Here is a 16510-nt window from a genome sequence, read left to right on the forward strand (position 1 = left end):
CAAAGCACATATTTTACGCTTTTGGAGATGATCCCTAACAGGAATTAAAAGGCTCTCCTATTGAATAATCTAATATTTGCATCCAAGAGTTAGCAAGGCCGTCTCCCACCAGGTCCCTCCCTCATGGGAATTACAATTCGAGATGAGGGTTGGGTGGGGACACAGAGCCAAACCATATCATATACAAACATTTATTTTGTCCCTGATGAAAACCTCCATTTCTTCAATAGTATTCAAATTACCTTTCTTCTTTAGCTGTGACAACCAGCTATCAATTTTTGATATTTTATTGTGTAATAAATTAACTACTTAAAGAAATATGTATTGAATACCTGTTTGTATTGAAATACATATGATATGCCAGGCACTGTAGTAAGCTATGGAAAGATAAAGGCAAAGATGTCTTACCTCTCTTTCCTTCTCCCAGTAAAATCCAGAGCTTCCTGAGTTTAATCTGTTGCCATTAATTATTCAGGTTTTATTGGGGGGGTAGAGAAACCTGGCACCACAAATACTAGATAAATTAGTATCTTCCCCAAAGACCTTCATTCACTATTATCAAAATGCTTTCAATTAAAACAACTTCCTTCCATCTCCTTCCACTTGCTTAACGCAGGTATTCCCTGAGTCTGGCACTGCTCTGTCATTTTTTTAATGGTCTTGGTTTATCAAGTCAACAAGGTTCTGGAGTCAGGTCTAGTTAATATGTCACATTCTTTCTCTGTACATTTGTACTCTGGTAAGGCTGTGTTGTGCTTGCTGTTTATTAGAAACTACCACTTCTTGCCAGAATATTGTTTTGACCCTCTTAGATTCTCATTTAATTATCAAATATTAGGCTGGGTGCAGTAGCTCACACCTGTAATCCCAGCACTTTGGGAGGCCAAGGCGGGCAGATTGCCTGAGCTCAGGAGTTCAAGACCAGCCTGGGCAACATGGTGAAACCCCGTCTCTTCTAAAAATACAAAAAGTTAGCCTGGCGTGGTGGTGCATGGCTGTGTCCCAGCTACTCAGGAGGCTGACGCAAGATAATCACTTGAACCCAGGAGATGGAGGTTGAAGTGAACCGACATCGTGCCACTTCACTCCAGCCTAGGTGACAGAGTGGGACTCTGTCTCAAAAAAAAATTATCAAATATTAACTATGTACTTTTTTCCCTTGTTATTCTTTGAAACCCTTGCTGGGCTTATGTCTGTTCAGGACTCCAGTTCATTCTGTTAGTCTGTGTTTTTTACTTTTTTGACAGTTGGATAACTAGAGTCATTTTTTAAAAATTGTAGTTGGATAACAAGTGCTCTTTTTTGAGGGGAGAGTTGATTGTTTTTTTCCCTAACTTCATTTTCCCTGTCAATCTCACCTCTCCTTTGTTTTTTATAGCCACATTTCATTTACAGTAAATTACCTTAATTTTATTTTAAATTCAGTAGGAATTTTTGTGATTTTTCAATATTAACAATGATATTTCTTGCCTTAGCAATGTCCCTCAACAACAGTGCATAAAGGAATATCCCAGAAATCTAGATTCCATATTCCAGGAGCCATTTTATAAATGGCATTAGAATCAACGAGCACAGCAATGCTGGATTCCACTTTTCTTCCAAATAAGAGAGACTTCCAATAGTAAAGATAAAGGAAGAGAACACCTGGGAATATTAATATAATTTGAAGTGGAGCTTTTCTGGGCAAGAGATCTTGTGCTGGTGCTTTAGGCAATTTGATGAGTCCTCTTCTAGGGTCTTTGGAAGGTTTCCTGTAGGTGGCCATGGTCTGATATGCACACCAGGAGCAGAGCTTGGAGCTTCTGATATTGGAGCAATTGCTAACCATCCTGATGAGGGAACTGCAGAGCTGATTTTGAGAACTACTTCCAGAAAACAGGGAGAAGGTGGTTGGTCCATTGGTAGAATGAGAGAGAATTTGATGAGCTGAGACAGCAGAAGGGAAGGGAGAGCTTGGAATTGTGGAGGGGTCAGAGATTTGAGTTTTTAGGATCCATGAGCACAATAATGCAAGAGGAGATGTTTAATTTAAATCTACAGGAGATTGTAAGCTGGTATTATATTGTTGGAGGTGAAGAATGTCAGATGACAAGGGTTTCCTTTTTGTGTAGAATGAACTGATAGAAAATTGAGAATAAAGATAGCTTCTAATTTTATATCCAGTTATACCTGTTAAAAGAGACTGCTAGACCACATCGTATTAAATAAATACTTTTAAGAACCTGTGTCTGCTAAATGCTACAGGAAATATAAATAAATCACTATATGCCTTACCCTAACAAGATTTACAATGTAATTGGCAACTAAAAACAAAAAGCAAATAAGTTAAATAAGTTGTAAACGAGAATACAAGAAACTAAAAAATATGATGCATGATTAATTGCCAAATTAATGCAGTAGGCCATCATGTTTGAGCTCAGAGAAACATGAGAACAAATCGATTGGTTTGGTAAGCTTCCAAATAATAGAACTTGAGCTGAGCATTGCAGGATGTGAATCTTTACCTGGATGGAGAAGAGTAGGGAGACATTTTCAAGCAAAAGAAAAAGTCTAAGCACAGAGTATGCTTTACTGGAGGAGAAGGATTCATGTAGGGTGGTTGCTTAAGAGCTATATTGGGAAAGATCAAAGAAGTTATAGCCCAACTTTTTTTTTTTTTTTTTTTTTTTTTTTTTTTTTTGAGACAGGATCTCACTCTGTCACCTAGGCTGGAGTGCAGTGGCATAATCTCAGCTCACTGCAGCCTCAACCTCCTGGGCTCAAGGGATCCTCCCACCTCAGCCTCCCAAGTAGCTGGGACTACAGGCACGCACCACCATGCCTGGCTAATTTTTGTATTTTTAGTAGAGATGGGTTTTCACCATAATGCCCAGGCTGGTCTTTAACTGCTGAGCTCAAGCCATCTGCCCACCTTGGCTTCCCAAAGTGCTGGGATTATAGTCGTAACCCACTGCACCGGCCAGCCCAACTTTTTATAAACGATCAGACAAGAAAACAGAGACAGACACAGATACACAGGGAGAGCACTATATGACAAGAGAGGCGGAGATTAGAATTATGCATCTACAAGCCAAGGAATACTAAAGATTTCCGGCAGCACCAAAAGCTAAAAGAAAGGTGTAGAACAGATACTCCCCTAGAGCCTTCAGAAAGCATAGCCCTGCTGACACCTTGAAGGAGGGAGTGGCTAATAGCATGCCATGATTGACAGTGATCTAGGAAAATGAAGAAAAGGTGTGACTTTAGCCAGACATGCTCATAGTTCTTTGCATTTACATAATGCTTTACAATTTATAGTGCATTTCCACATTCTTTATCTTACTTACCACAACACTGAAGGACAATATTATTCTTATTTTACGATTGTGCATACTCTGAAATAGGGAGGTTAAATTATTGATTGCAGTGGCATAGCTTCTAAATAATGGGGCCAAGATATGAACCTAGATATGCAGACTCCAGTGTTAAGCTCTTTCCTTAGAACTATGGCATATCTTTTACAATTCCTTTGAATAAGCCCCCACTCTCGCTTACTAGAGACTCATGATCAGCAAAATGTGGCAATCAACTTTTCTTTATGTTTTAGTCAGCTTGCTGTCCATTTAAAGAGTTTCTCATTGTGGTTGTCAGTTTCATGTTTACAATTTTTAATTTTAGATGTGATTAATTTTCATAATTATATAAGAATTATAGCATTGGTCTCAAAATGACCAACATTAAAAATTTTAATATGTTAAAATAGAAATTAGCTAACTGAGCTGGGTGTGGTGGCTCATGCCTGTAATCCCAGCCCTTTGGGAGGCTGAGGCAGGTGGATCACCTGAGGTCAGGAGTTTGAGACCAGCCTGGCCAACATGGTGAAGCCCCGTCTCTACAAAAAGACAAAAATTAGCCATGTGTGGTGGCGTTCACCTGTAATCCCAGCTACTCAGGAGGCTGAGGAGGGAGAATTGCTTGAGCCTGGGAGGTGGCCGTTGCAGTGAGCTGAGATAGCACCACTGCCATTCCAGCCTGGGTGACAGAGTGAGACTCTGTCTCAAAAAAAAAAAAAAAATTAACTGTTTTAAGGTTTCTTGCAACCTAAACACAGCCATTCATTGGTCAAATAACATATAGTAAACCAAATTTTGGGAGCTTTTTGTTTGTTTGTTTGTTTGAGACGTTTCTCTGTCGCCCAGTCTGGAGTGCAGTGGCGCGGTCTCGGCTCACTGCAAGCTCCACCTCCCAGGTTCACGCCGTTCTCCTGACTCAGCCTCCCGAGTAGCTGGGACTACAGGCGCTCGCCCCCACGCCCGGCTAATTTTTTTTGTATTTTTAGTAGAGACGGGGTTTCACCTGTGTTAGCCAGGATGGTCTTGATCTCCTGACCTCGTGATCCGCCCGCCTCGGCCTCCCAAAGTGTAGGGATTACAGGCGTGAGTCACCGCGCCCGGCCCGGGAGCTTTCTTACGTACTTGTTTTGTGCATATGGGTATTTGAACCTGTGTGTTAGGTGGGGATGATAGAAATGTAGCATGTGGTCTATGGGATCTTTCCACATGTTATAGGCTTTTAGAGTTCACAGTCATTACTCCATGAGACTATATGTAATCATTTTTAGGTTTCAGCAAATTTCCAGAGACAAAATAGTTTTTCCTGGAAAGAGTTTTCAAGACCTTCACAAGGGCAAGGAGTGTCCAGCTCCAGTCTGTGAAAACTCTGCTTCCTTCCTTCTCCCCTCCCCTTCGGTCCCCTCCCCTCCCCTCCCCTTCCTTCTTTCTTTTTGACAAAGTTTGACTCAATCCCCAGGCTGGAGCGCAATGGTGTGATCTTGGGCTCACTGCAACCTTCACCTTCCAGGCTCAAGTGATCCTCCCACCTCAGCCTCCTGTGCAGCTGGGACTATAGGTATGTACCACCAGGCTCAGATAATTTTTGTATTTTTTGTAGAGACAGGGTTTTGCCATGTTGCCCAGGCGGGTCTGGAGCTCTTGAGCTGAAGTGATCTGCCCACCTCTGCCTCTCAAAGTGTTGGGATTACAGGTGTGAGCCTGGCCCTTCTTTTTGCTTTTGAATATAATTTTTTCACCCATGTTTGCATTTATTAAAACATTGTTTTACCGATTTTTGAACTTATATCAAGAGACTTGCGCCTTTTGCTGAGCATTTTTGTGTGAAGAACATCTGTTTCAATTTGTGTAGCTAGTTTACTAATACTGTTGTATAGTACTCTGTTGCATGAATATGCCACAATTTACCCATTTTACTATTGATGGGCATTTGGATTGCTTCCAGTTTTTCACTAATACAAACAATGCTGCTATGAGCATTCTTGTACATGTCTCCTGGGGCATATGACCAAGTATCACTTTAGGGAATATTTAACTTTGGAATGTAATTGCTGGTCAGCATTACTAGATAATGCCAAACTGTTATCCAGTATGATTGTGCCAATAAATACTTCCAGCAGCAAGGGTGAATTGTGAAGGAAAGAGTTAACAGCAGGTCCAATCCCCTCCCTCCTCTGGACACCCTAAGCAGTACTGGCCTTTACAAGACCTTCTTCTAAATAGTATGATGGGATTTAATTAGTAGGGAGATAACTGAGAAAGTTCTAATCTAAGACTATTTTTAGCAGGAGATAATTTATCTCTCTAGGCTATTATAAAGAAACCTGGAATTTATGAATATCTGGAAAGCAGCTGGCTGTGGAATGAAAGTTAATCACAGAAGCTCTCTATGCTTGTACAACTAATAAAAACTAAGATGCTTCGAACCGAAGTGTCTTTCTTCGAGCTAGCTTATGTTGCTAGTTAGTAATCATCTATTGCTCTAAACAAAATGTGTTTCAGTCTGGAAAGAGGGAGTTTTTAAATTGAAGTTGCATTTGACATTTAAGGCCAAACCTTTCCAAAGTCAGACATTGATATTTATGTCTGCCTTTTGCCTGTTTAGTGGAACAAAGATAAATTGTTTTGAAAATAGATTGGCCGGGCGTGGTGGCTCACGCCTGTAATCCCAGCACTTTGGGAGGCCAAGGCGGGTGGATCACGAGGTCAGGAGCTCAAGACCAGCCTGGACAACATGGTGAAACCCTGTCTCTACTAAAAATACAAAAAAAAAAAAAAAAAAAAAAAGCCAGGCATGGTGATGGGCGTCTGTAATCCCAGCTACTCGGGAGGCTAAGGCAGAGGATTGCTTGAACCCGGGAAGCAGAGGTTGCAGTGAGCCAAGATCATGCCACTGCTCTCCAGCCTGCCTGGGCGGCAGAGTGAGACTCCATCTCAAAAAAAAAAAGATTAATAGATCCTCAAACTTGACTTCAACAGACAAAATACCCATCAACCTCATTCTACTTTTTCTTTAAGAATTATTCAGAGTTTGAGTACAAGATAAGTGATTAAAGCTTGGAAAATTTTTCTATCATTTTCTTGCCACTAAATGAAATAGTATGGCAATGTGTGCATGTAGGATTTGAAGTATGGTCTATAATTATCTACCCTTATCAATTCAGATTCATACAGTTACTAGAGCTGTAGGATCACTTTTCAGTTTAAGAAGGAAAAACCAGCAGTCCATGGATCATTCTCTCACCCTCCCAACCCCTCTGCTGCTGGGAAAAAGGGTCTGTCTGGAACCATAAACTGCGGCAATATATATATGCCATACTTCTGAAGATATTTAATGTGGTCTTGGGAGAAGATAAAACAGAATTATTTAGTCAAAAAAGGAGAACTATCAAGAACCTGACAATCAAGAACACAATGAACTGTGATGAAGGTAACCCAGGGGAGGCAACAAAGGTACTGGTGCTATGCTATCTTCAATAAGAAAGGTATTTCTGCAGTCGTCACAATGACTAATTGAGGGAACTGAGTAGCAGGGAATCTTATTAAGACTCCAGAAACCAGGAGGTAACCAAATGGTCATGTCATATTTGTGTTATTTGCTTGAAGATGTCACCCAGGACCCAAATTCCTGGAAATCACCTCCCTGAGTCAAACAAACAAGTGCCTCTGGCCCCAAGGCTCATCTCCAGTGGTGCTGCATGTAGAGTGGATTATTAGTGGCATCACCTTTAATGTTGGTTACTCTATTCTCTGTTGAACCTGAGGGAAAATTAAGGCAGGGCTTATTGTGTCTCTCTCACAGGACTTATAGATCTGCTCTTTCCATCCCTCTCAAAGAGCTGATAACATACTAATAAAATAGGCCGGGCGCGGTGGCTCACGCTTGTAATCCCAGCACTTTGGGAGGCTGAGGCGGGCGGATCATGAGGTCAGGAGATAGAGACCACGGTGAAACCCTGTCTCTATTAAAAATACAAAAAATTAGCCGGGCGTGCTGGCGGGCGCCTGTAGTCCCAGCTACTCGGAGAGGCTGAGGCAGGAGAATGGCGTGAACCCGGGAGGTGGAGCTTGCAGTGAGCCGAGATTGCGCCACTGCTCTCCAGCCTGGGCGACAGAGCGAGACTCCGTCTCAAAAAAAAAAAAAAAAAAAAATACTAATAAAGATAGTGTAGTATGAGTTTTCAGAAGCCCAAAATATGCAGTTCTTCAAACAAAGGAAATACTTATTATTCCCCAAATAATTCAAGAAGTTTTTATGGTTCAAGTGTAACTAATGACTAATTTTGTTTGATTGTATTCCTTCTACTAACAGAGAACCAGTTTTTCTGAAATTATCATATCGTAATATGATCACGTCAGAATGTTTGCTATCACCAGAATTTATCATAGCTAGGCTCACAGAAGTTTTATGTTGAGATTTAAAACAGGAAAATTAAATTGTCATTCCTAATAATACCAATGAAGTTTATAGACTTAAGTATAGATTGAAAGTTGAAACAACTTAACAATGCAGGTGAATATTTCTGGAACCATTTAGGGCAATTTAACCATTTGTTTAGAGTTGCAGTGACTTAAGGAGGAAGAGTAAAAATCTGGGAGTTATTCCTGTTCAGTTGGAGGAAGTTGGTTGTTTCCTTAGTCTAATGATACATTCTGATAGGTGAGGCTGAGCAGTAGTACAGCCAGAGTGACAGTGGGTCTGCAGTCATCCCTCCTGCCATTCCCAATTCCCACCTCAGGGGAGCCTGCCTCAATAGCTACCTGTTCTCAACCACATTTGCTTTCAGACACCTACACAGATTGTCTTGTCTTTTTATAGTTAAAGAAAATTTTTACATAGATGGCAATATAGTATTAATTACTATAAAAATAACCCCATGAAATTTATATAATAATTCAGATTTTGCAGCTAAATAACTCATGAATGAGAGAAATTAGGTAGCTTGGGGAAAGATGTAAATTTAAATATGGCAGAGCTGGGATCCAACTCTAATGTTCAGTAACTAAAATATCTCTGCTCTTTCTTCTTCCACTCTTTTTTGAAATAAAATACATATTGTTGAAGACCAGAAAGGAAAAAGGAGGATGTTTTCTAAAACCTAGGGCTAAATCTGAATGTAAACAATAATTATATCCACTGTAAAAAATTAATGACAAAAGTCTATCCACAGGAGAAAAGGTTTTTTTAAATTTCTGGGTCATTTTATAATTTCATGAAAACCAGTAGGCCGGGCGCGGTGGTTCACACCTGTAATCCCAGCACTTTGAGAGGCTGAGGCTGGCGTATTGTCTGAGCTCAGAAGTTCAAGACCAGCCTGGGCAACATGGTGAAACCCCATCTCTACCAAAAAATAAAAAAATCAGTTGGGCGTAGTGGCATGCGCCTGTAGTCCCAGCTACCCAGAAGGCTGAGGTGGGAGGATCACTTGAGCCCGGGAGCCAGAGGTTACAGTGAGCTGAGATCACGCTATTGCCCTCCAGCCTGGGCTACAGGAGTGAAATCCTGTCTCAAAAAATAATAATAATTTCATGAAAACTTGCATCTACCCTATGAAAAGATTATAACCTACAAATGAAGTATTGAGCTGGAGTGTTTAAGAATTAGTTTGATCACACATGTTTGAATCAACTAAGAGTTAACACCTCTGGACAGATCATTTTCAGTGATTTGAAAGTTAGTTTTGGCCACAACATGTTGATTATACCTCTAAATCTGATTATACCTCTCAGTCAATTTTATAAAGATAAAATCTTGATAGTATTTGTTCTTAAAGAGTGTCTGCCTCAATATGCCCCAATGTATCCAAATAAATAGATAATCACTCCCTTAATGCAATTAATTTGGTCAGTCTGGAAAGAATTAGGGCCAGAGGTAACTTTTTATGTGAGACTCAAAATCCTACTAGTGTTACACATTACAAACATTTGTGATTTGCAGACATAACACATTCATTGGCAAGTAAGTGCAATAAATTTTCAAGTTATTTTGCCAAAATATGTCAAGTAACATTTTATTCACTTGCACAAAAATAAATATATCATCTGTGCAATAGAAATATCTGACTGAAAATTTCAAAAATAATTTAACTTTTTTTAGGTTTCTTAGGCAAGCATATATTTGATGTCACAGAATAATTAAATTTCCTCATTATATTATTCTATGATAATCTTTACAGGGGCTCTTTAGATAATATTTTTGAAGAATGTTCCCATACTCTTGTAACATAGAGGTATATATGGCAGAGACACTAGCTGAGGGCATTACGAATTATAGTCAACATAGATTTTTGTTTTTCAGAGAACCAATCAATTCTGGAATTTTAGAAACAATTACCATACAAGGTGAAACAGAATTTTTTATTTTTCTTCATAATCGTGAAGAAGAAAATATTGGCACTTTTAACAAGAAACCAGAAGAAAGAAGCCACTTTTTATACTTAAAAAGTAAATATTTCCTGGGCGTGATGGCTCACTCCTGTAATCCCAACACTTTGGGAGGCTGAGGCAGGCAGATTGCTTGAGCCCAGGAGTTTGAGACCAGCCTGGGCAATGTGGTGAGACCGCATCTCTACAAAAAAGGGAAAAATTAGCTGGGCATAGTGGTGCACACCTGTAGTCCCAGCTACTAGGGAGGCTGAGGTGGGAGGATCACTTGAGCTGCAGTGAGCTGGATTGTGCCACTGCACTCCAGCCTGGGTGACAAAGTGAGACTGTCTCAAAAAAAGTAAATATTATTTAAATGTTCTTATCAGTTATAATTGTGATATTTATTTTTACACAGAATGAATGTGAACAGCTGTGTCTTTGTGGAGGTTTGTGAGCCATCCTCTCTTCTCAGGCTGATAACTATTATTTTTAATAAGTCTCATAATGATGAGTGATATTCTCACATTTTGGATTTATTCATTTTAGTGACTACTTCCACAAAAATGATCTCTTCATACAATAAAATACTCTAGTAGAAAGAGGTTTGAATTAGTTTATCCTTTTAAAAAATCTACTAAAGATATTAAAAACTTCTGAGATCCAACAGAAGAATTTCTTTGGCAATACAGTAGATGCAGTAGATAGTTCTGTTGTGAAAAATTCTGAACACATTTACAGGGAGTATATATACCATGAATAAAAGGGAGATCTTACAGGATCAACAATCTACAAAATTTATTTTAGAACTGATACATGGCACTCATTCCATATTCATATTTCTTCTGTTACACCTTTACAAATTATTTTAGTTAGATTTTAGGCCTCAAATAGCAAAACATTTTTTTTTAATTCTCGGTCTTAAGAATACTCCCAATATGTTATTTTAAGATAAATACTCTGTAAAACACAGAATATGAAAAATGAACATGCCTTTTTAAGGTATTAAATTACTATTGATGTTTTCTTAAACAAATACAAAAAGCAGAGAAGTAGAAGCTGTTTGGAAATCACCAAATCTATAACATGTATTATGGGGGTTTATACATTTATCACAAGAATAGAAATTCTAGGCCGGGCGCGGTGGCTCACGCTTGTAATCCCAGCACTTTGGGAGGCCGAGGCGGGCGGATCACGAGGTCAGGAGATCGAGACCACGGTGAAACCCCGTCTCTACTAAAAATACAAAAAATTAGCCGGGCGTGCTGGCGGGCGCCTGTAGTCCCAGCTACTCGGAGAGGCTGAGGCAGGAGAATGGCGTGAACCTGGGAGGCGGAGCTTGCAGTGAGCCGAGATTGCGCCACTGCTCTCCAGCCTGGGCGACAGAGCGAGACTCCGTCTCAAAAAAAAAAAAAAAAAAAAAAAAAATGGTATATGCAACTCTGCACCAGAGACAAAAGTAAGCCCATTTAAAGCATTTTTTCCACCTGCTCATTGCAGTACCTTCATTAAAAGTAATTTCTATTTTCAGTGTAAAATTTGGTATTATGTAAATATAATCACTCCCACTGGCCTTCATAACTTTCCAGCACATCTATGAATTGCAAACATACATTTTCCCACTTATATTTACAGAAGCTTTTTTAAAAAATATTTTTGCTGGTTTTAATGTTTAACAATGGGAAATGTGTAACAAATAGGGAATAATGAACTTGAGACTATAAAGAAATTGCATGAGAGAAAACCATTTTAATGAGGGGAGAAATATCCTTCTTATGCCAATCCAAAGAGGATTGGATGCGCTGTTGTCACATGCATGTCAACGCTGCACTGTTGTTGTAGACACAGCTGGGGGTGCATAATGACCACATAGCACAGAGGTCTGCAGACTGCAGCATAGCGGAGATTTTAGCAGTAATTTTGTATCTATATGACAGCCAATTCACCTTTCTTCTGGAACAGAATGCTGCACTGTTGTTGTCATCCATCCTCCTCTAGACTGTGGCAGAATTCATCATCATTTCTCTTGAGTTTATAATGCATATTTTTTAAAAAATTTTTATTACAAAAATATGGGGATGACTTTTGATACCCATGGTAAGAAATTCCTTAATGACTATTTTTTTCTCTTATTATAGAGTTTACATTGAATTAAGAAAGAAAAGTATAAAACTTTTGACAATAGCTTTAAACTGAGACATTATATTGTTATAGATTTATTTGTAATTTTGAAGAACAGAGACAGAAATAGATAGTGGCATCAATTAAAAAAGAAGAAATGATTTATGGAAAAAATAATTAATCAGTTAAAATTAATAATCACCCCAAGCTACTATTGATTACTTACTACCTACAAGGCACTTTAATATCAACTTAATACCTGGAATGATGCTAAGAGAGATTAAGAGAATAAATAGCCCTACCATCAAGGAACTTACAATCTAGCAGGAGACATGAGAAATACATAAGTATAATATGGAGTAGAAAACCCGTCATTTCAGTGTATAAAAATGCCATATGTTAAAAGGAGTGCTAGAACATTTTTAAATCAAAGATTCTCAGACAATTTTATAAGTATGTTGCATTGAGCCGACCACCATAACATGGAAAAAATTTGGATGGGGAGTTTGCATGGGGCAATGTGGAAACAGCTGATATTAATAGGTGGTGAGAATTCTCTCAGAGAGTCTATTAGGATATCCCTCATGCTTGAAGGATTGTACAAACTGATGAAACAAACAGCCTGGGGCTGATTATTGAGTGATCTATGCACCAACACTCTATAACAAGGACAATATTATTCAGTGGTTAACAGCAAAGGTTCAGGCATCATATACACCATTTTCAAATCCCACTTATTCTCTGTGTGACCCAGGTTAATTAAGAGGCCTGCGACTATATACTTAGTGTTGTAACATGAATAAGATACAGGATTTAACTTATAGGGAAAAATTCATGCTTCAGTGAAAAATTATGCGTTGTCCAGATTCTAGAGGACATCCCTTTGAACAATCTGATTCTGATTCTGTGGCAGATATTTTACAATTTTGTAAATTATTAACTGATAGCAATGTAAAATAATTCTTGTCTATGACATACAAATTCAGTCCTGTTGGGTAGAGATTGAATTGACTTCCCTCTCCCACAGTGGAAGAAGCAAGTTTAGCCTCTATTTGCACATGCATTTCCACATTGATTTACTCCTTATAAATTTGTGCTTCTTTGACTTTTTTTTGAACCAGTTATTACATCTGTGTGGGTCCCTCATTGATTGAGTTGAATAAAAATCTTTAATACATTTATTTTATATCTATATGAGAGTCATTTCACCTTTCTTCTGGGACTTAATTCTTTTTACTAAATATTATTAGGCTAAGACTTATTCATATCAAGTGTAGCTATGGTTGATTCATATTGATTTTGGATATACTTCAGTGTATTTATTCATATTTTAAAAATCCAAGAATGTTTGACACATTGGCTAGATTTCTTATAAGCACAAAATAAATGTATTTGGAAAAGATATTTTGCCTAAGACTTCACAACTTATCATACTTCTCTGGTTCATTATTGCCTCCCTAAAACCTTCTTCAGTGCTCCTTTCACCTCCTTATTCCTTAAAGTATAGATGAGCAGATTCAACATAGGAGTCACCAGGTTGTAGAAGAGAGTGAGAAACTTGCCTTGGTCTTGGGAAGAGCTGTTTCCTGGCTGCATATACATATAGATGATGCTTCCATAAAACAGGGAGACTATTGTGAGGTGAGAGCTACAGGTATTGAAGGCCTTCCATTGCCTGGCAGCTGACTTGATGCTTAGCACAACGGCAGCAATGTAGCTGTAGGAGACAAGAATAAGAGTGAGGGGCAGTAGGACAATGAGAATGGCAAAAGCAAAAGCCAGCATTTCCACTGCACAAACATCCAAACGAGGCATCTTGATCAGTGCTGGCATTTCACAGAGGAAATGGTTAACTCGGCGGCGGCCACATCTGGAGAGGATCATTGTTAGTGGTGACATGACAATGACATTGACCAGTCCACTCCCCCAGGCTGCAGCCACCAGTCCTAGACACAGCTGGAGGTGCATAATGACCAGATAGTGCAACGGTTTGCAGACTGCAGCATAGCTGTCATAGGCCATGACAGCCAGAAGGATGCACTTAATTCCCCTAACAGAAAGGGAAGAGGTCTAACATGTAAGTCTTTAATCCATCTTGAATTAATTTTTGTATAAGGTGTAAGGAAGGGATCCAGTTTCAGCTTTCTACATATGGCTAGCCACTTTTCCCAGTACCATTTATTAAATAGGGAATCCTTTCCCCATTGCTTGTTTTTGTCAGGTTTGTCAAAGATCAGATAGTTGTAGATATGCGGCATTATTTCTGAGGGCTCTGTTCTGTTCCATTGATCTATATCTCTGTTTTGGTACCACTACCATGCTGTTTTGGTTACTGTAGCCTTGTAGTATAGTTTGAAGTTAGGCAGTGTGATGCCTCCGGCTTTGTTCTTTTGGCTTAGGATTGACTTGGCGATGCGGGCTCTTTTTTGGTTCCATATGAACTTTAAAGTAGTTTTTTCTAATTCTGTGAAGAAAGTCATTGGTAGCTTGATGAGGATGGCATTGAATCTATAAATTACCTTGGGCAGTATGGCCATTTTCATGATATTGATTCTTCCAACCCATGAGCATGGAATGTTCTTCCATTTGTTTGCATCCTCTTTTATTTCATTGAGCAGTGGTTTGTAGTTCTCCTTGAAGAGGTCCTTCACATCCCTTGTAAGTTGGATTCCTAGGTATTTTATTCTCTTTGAAGTAATTGTGAATGGGAGTTCACTCATGATTTGGCTCTCTGTTTGTCTGTTATTGGTGTATAAGAATGCTTGTGATTTTTGTACATTGATTTTGTATCCTGAGACTTTGCTGAAGTTGCTTATCAGCTTAAGGAGATTTTGGGCTGAGACAATGGGGTTTTCTAGATATACAATCATGTCATCTGCAAACAGGGACAATTTGACTTCCTCTTTTCGTAATTGAATACCCTTTATTTCCTTCTCCTGCCTGATTGCCCTGGCCAGAACTTCCAACACTGTGTTGAATAGGAGTGGTGAATGTTACACCTAAAACCATAAAAACCCTAGAAGAAAACCTAGGCAACACCATTCAGGACATAGGCATGGGCAAGGACTTCATGTCTAAAACACCAAAAGCAATGGCAACAAAAGCCAAAATTGACAAATGGGATCTAATTAAACTAAAGAGCTTCTGCACAGCAAAAGAAACTACCATCAGAGTGAACAGGCAACCTACAAAATGGGAGAAAATTTTTGCAACCTACTCATCTGACAAAGGGCTAATATCCAGAATCTACAATGAACTCAAACAAATTTACAAGAAAAAAATAAACAACCTCATCAAAAAGTGGGCAAAGCGTATGAACAGACACTTCTCAAAAGAAGACATTTATGCAGCCAAAAAACACATGAAAAAATGCTCATCATCACTGGCCATCAGAGAAATGCAAATCAAAACCACAATGATATACCATCTCACACCAGTTAGAATGGCCATCATTAAAAGTCAGGAAACAACAGGTGCTGGAGAGGATGTGGAGAAATAGGAACACTTTTACACTGTTGGTGGGACTCTAAACTAGTTCAACCATTGTGGAAGTCAGTGTGGCGATTCCTCAGGGATCTAGAACCAGAAATACCATTTGACCCAGCTATCCCATTACCGGGTATATACCCAACAGACTATAAATCATGCTGCTATAAAGACACATGCACACGTATGTTTATTGCAGCACTATTCACAATAGCAAAGACTTGGAACCAACCCAAATGTCCAACAAGGATAGACTGGATTAAGAAAATGTGGCACATATGCACCATGGAATACTATGCAGCCATAAGAAATGATGAGTTCATGTCCTTTGTAAGGACATGGATGAAACTGGAAGTCATCATTCTCAGCAAACTATTGCAAGGACAAAAAATCAAACACCACATGTTCTCACTCATAGGTGGGAATTGAACAACGAGAACACATGGACACGGGAGGGGGAACATCACACTCCGGGGACTGTTGTGGGGTGGGGAAAGGGGGGAGGGACAGCATTAGGAGATACACCTAATGCTAAATGACAAGTTAATGGGTGCAGTACACCAACATGGCACATGTATACATATGTAACAAACCTGCACATTGTGCACATGTACTCTAAAACTTAAAGTATAATAATAATAAAATAAAATTAAAAGAAAGGAAAGAGAAAAGCTGGACAACACAGCCAGCACAGCTGAGTTTTGTCAGGGCCCCAGAGGTTTACCAGCATTTGTGGGATGCAACTAGTACTGAAGCAGAGATCTAGAAAGGAAAGATTTGCCAGAAAGAAGTACATTGGGGTATGAAGTTGAGAGTCTAATATACACACAAGGATTATGGTTGAATTTCCCAGCACAGCCACTGAATACAGAATAAAATTTACTATAAAGAGCACCATCTCCAGCTTGGGACGATCAGAGAAACCCACCAAGATAAAACCATACGCTGAGCCGTCACTGGATTTTTCCATTGCCTTCCTTTCACATCATCTGTATAGCTAGTAGGGACAAAATGAAGAATATTTAATCTGCAATATCTGAATACCATTGAATGTCAGGATTTGAGGGGCACATATAACTATCAAGCCTAACAACCCACTCAATAATTGTAGCATATCTTCTGCCCAGCTAGCTATATAAGCTGTTTATCATTTGTTCAAACACATAAGGCAAAGTGTTTCATTGTTGGGAAATTCTTATTTATAATCGTCT

General features: G+C 39.1%; 1 pseudogene; it reads right to left on the minus strand.

Annotated features, from left to right (window-relative positions):
- Positions 1-13224: 13224 nt before the first annotated feature.
- LOC129473160 (putative olfactory receptor 2W6) lies at positions 13225-16510 on the minus strand (annotated as a pseudogene).

Source organism: Symphalangus syndactylus, chromosome 23 (genome assembly GCF_028878055.3).
Source record: "Symphalangus syndactylus isolate Jambi chromosome 23, NHGRI_mSymSyn1-v2.1_pri, whole genome shotgun sequence".
In the NCBI taxonomy this organism is placed as follows: domain Eukaryota; kingdom Metazoa; phylum Chordata; class Mammalia; order Primates; family Hylobatidae; genus Symphalangus; species Symphalangus syndactylus.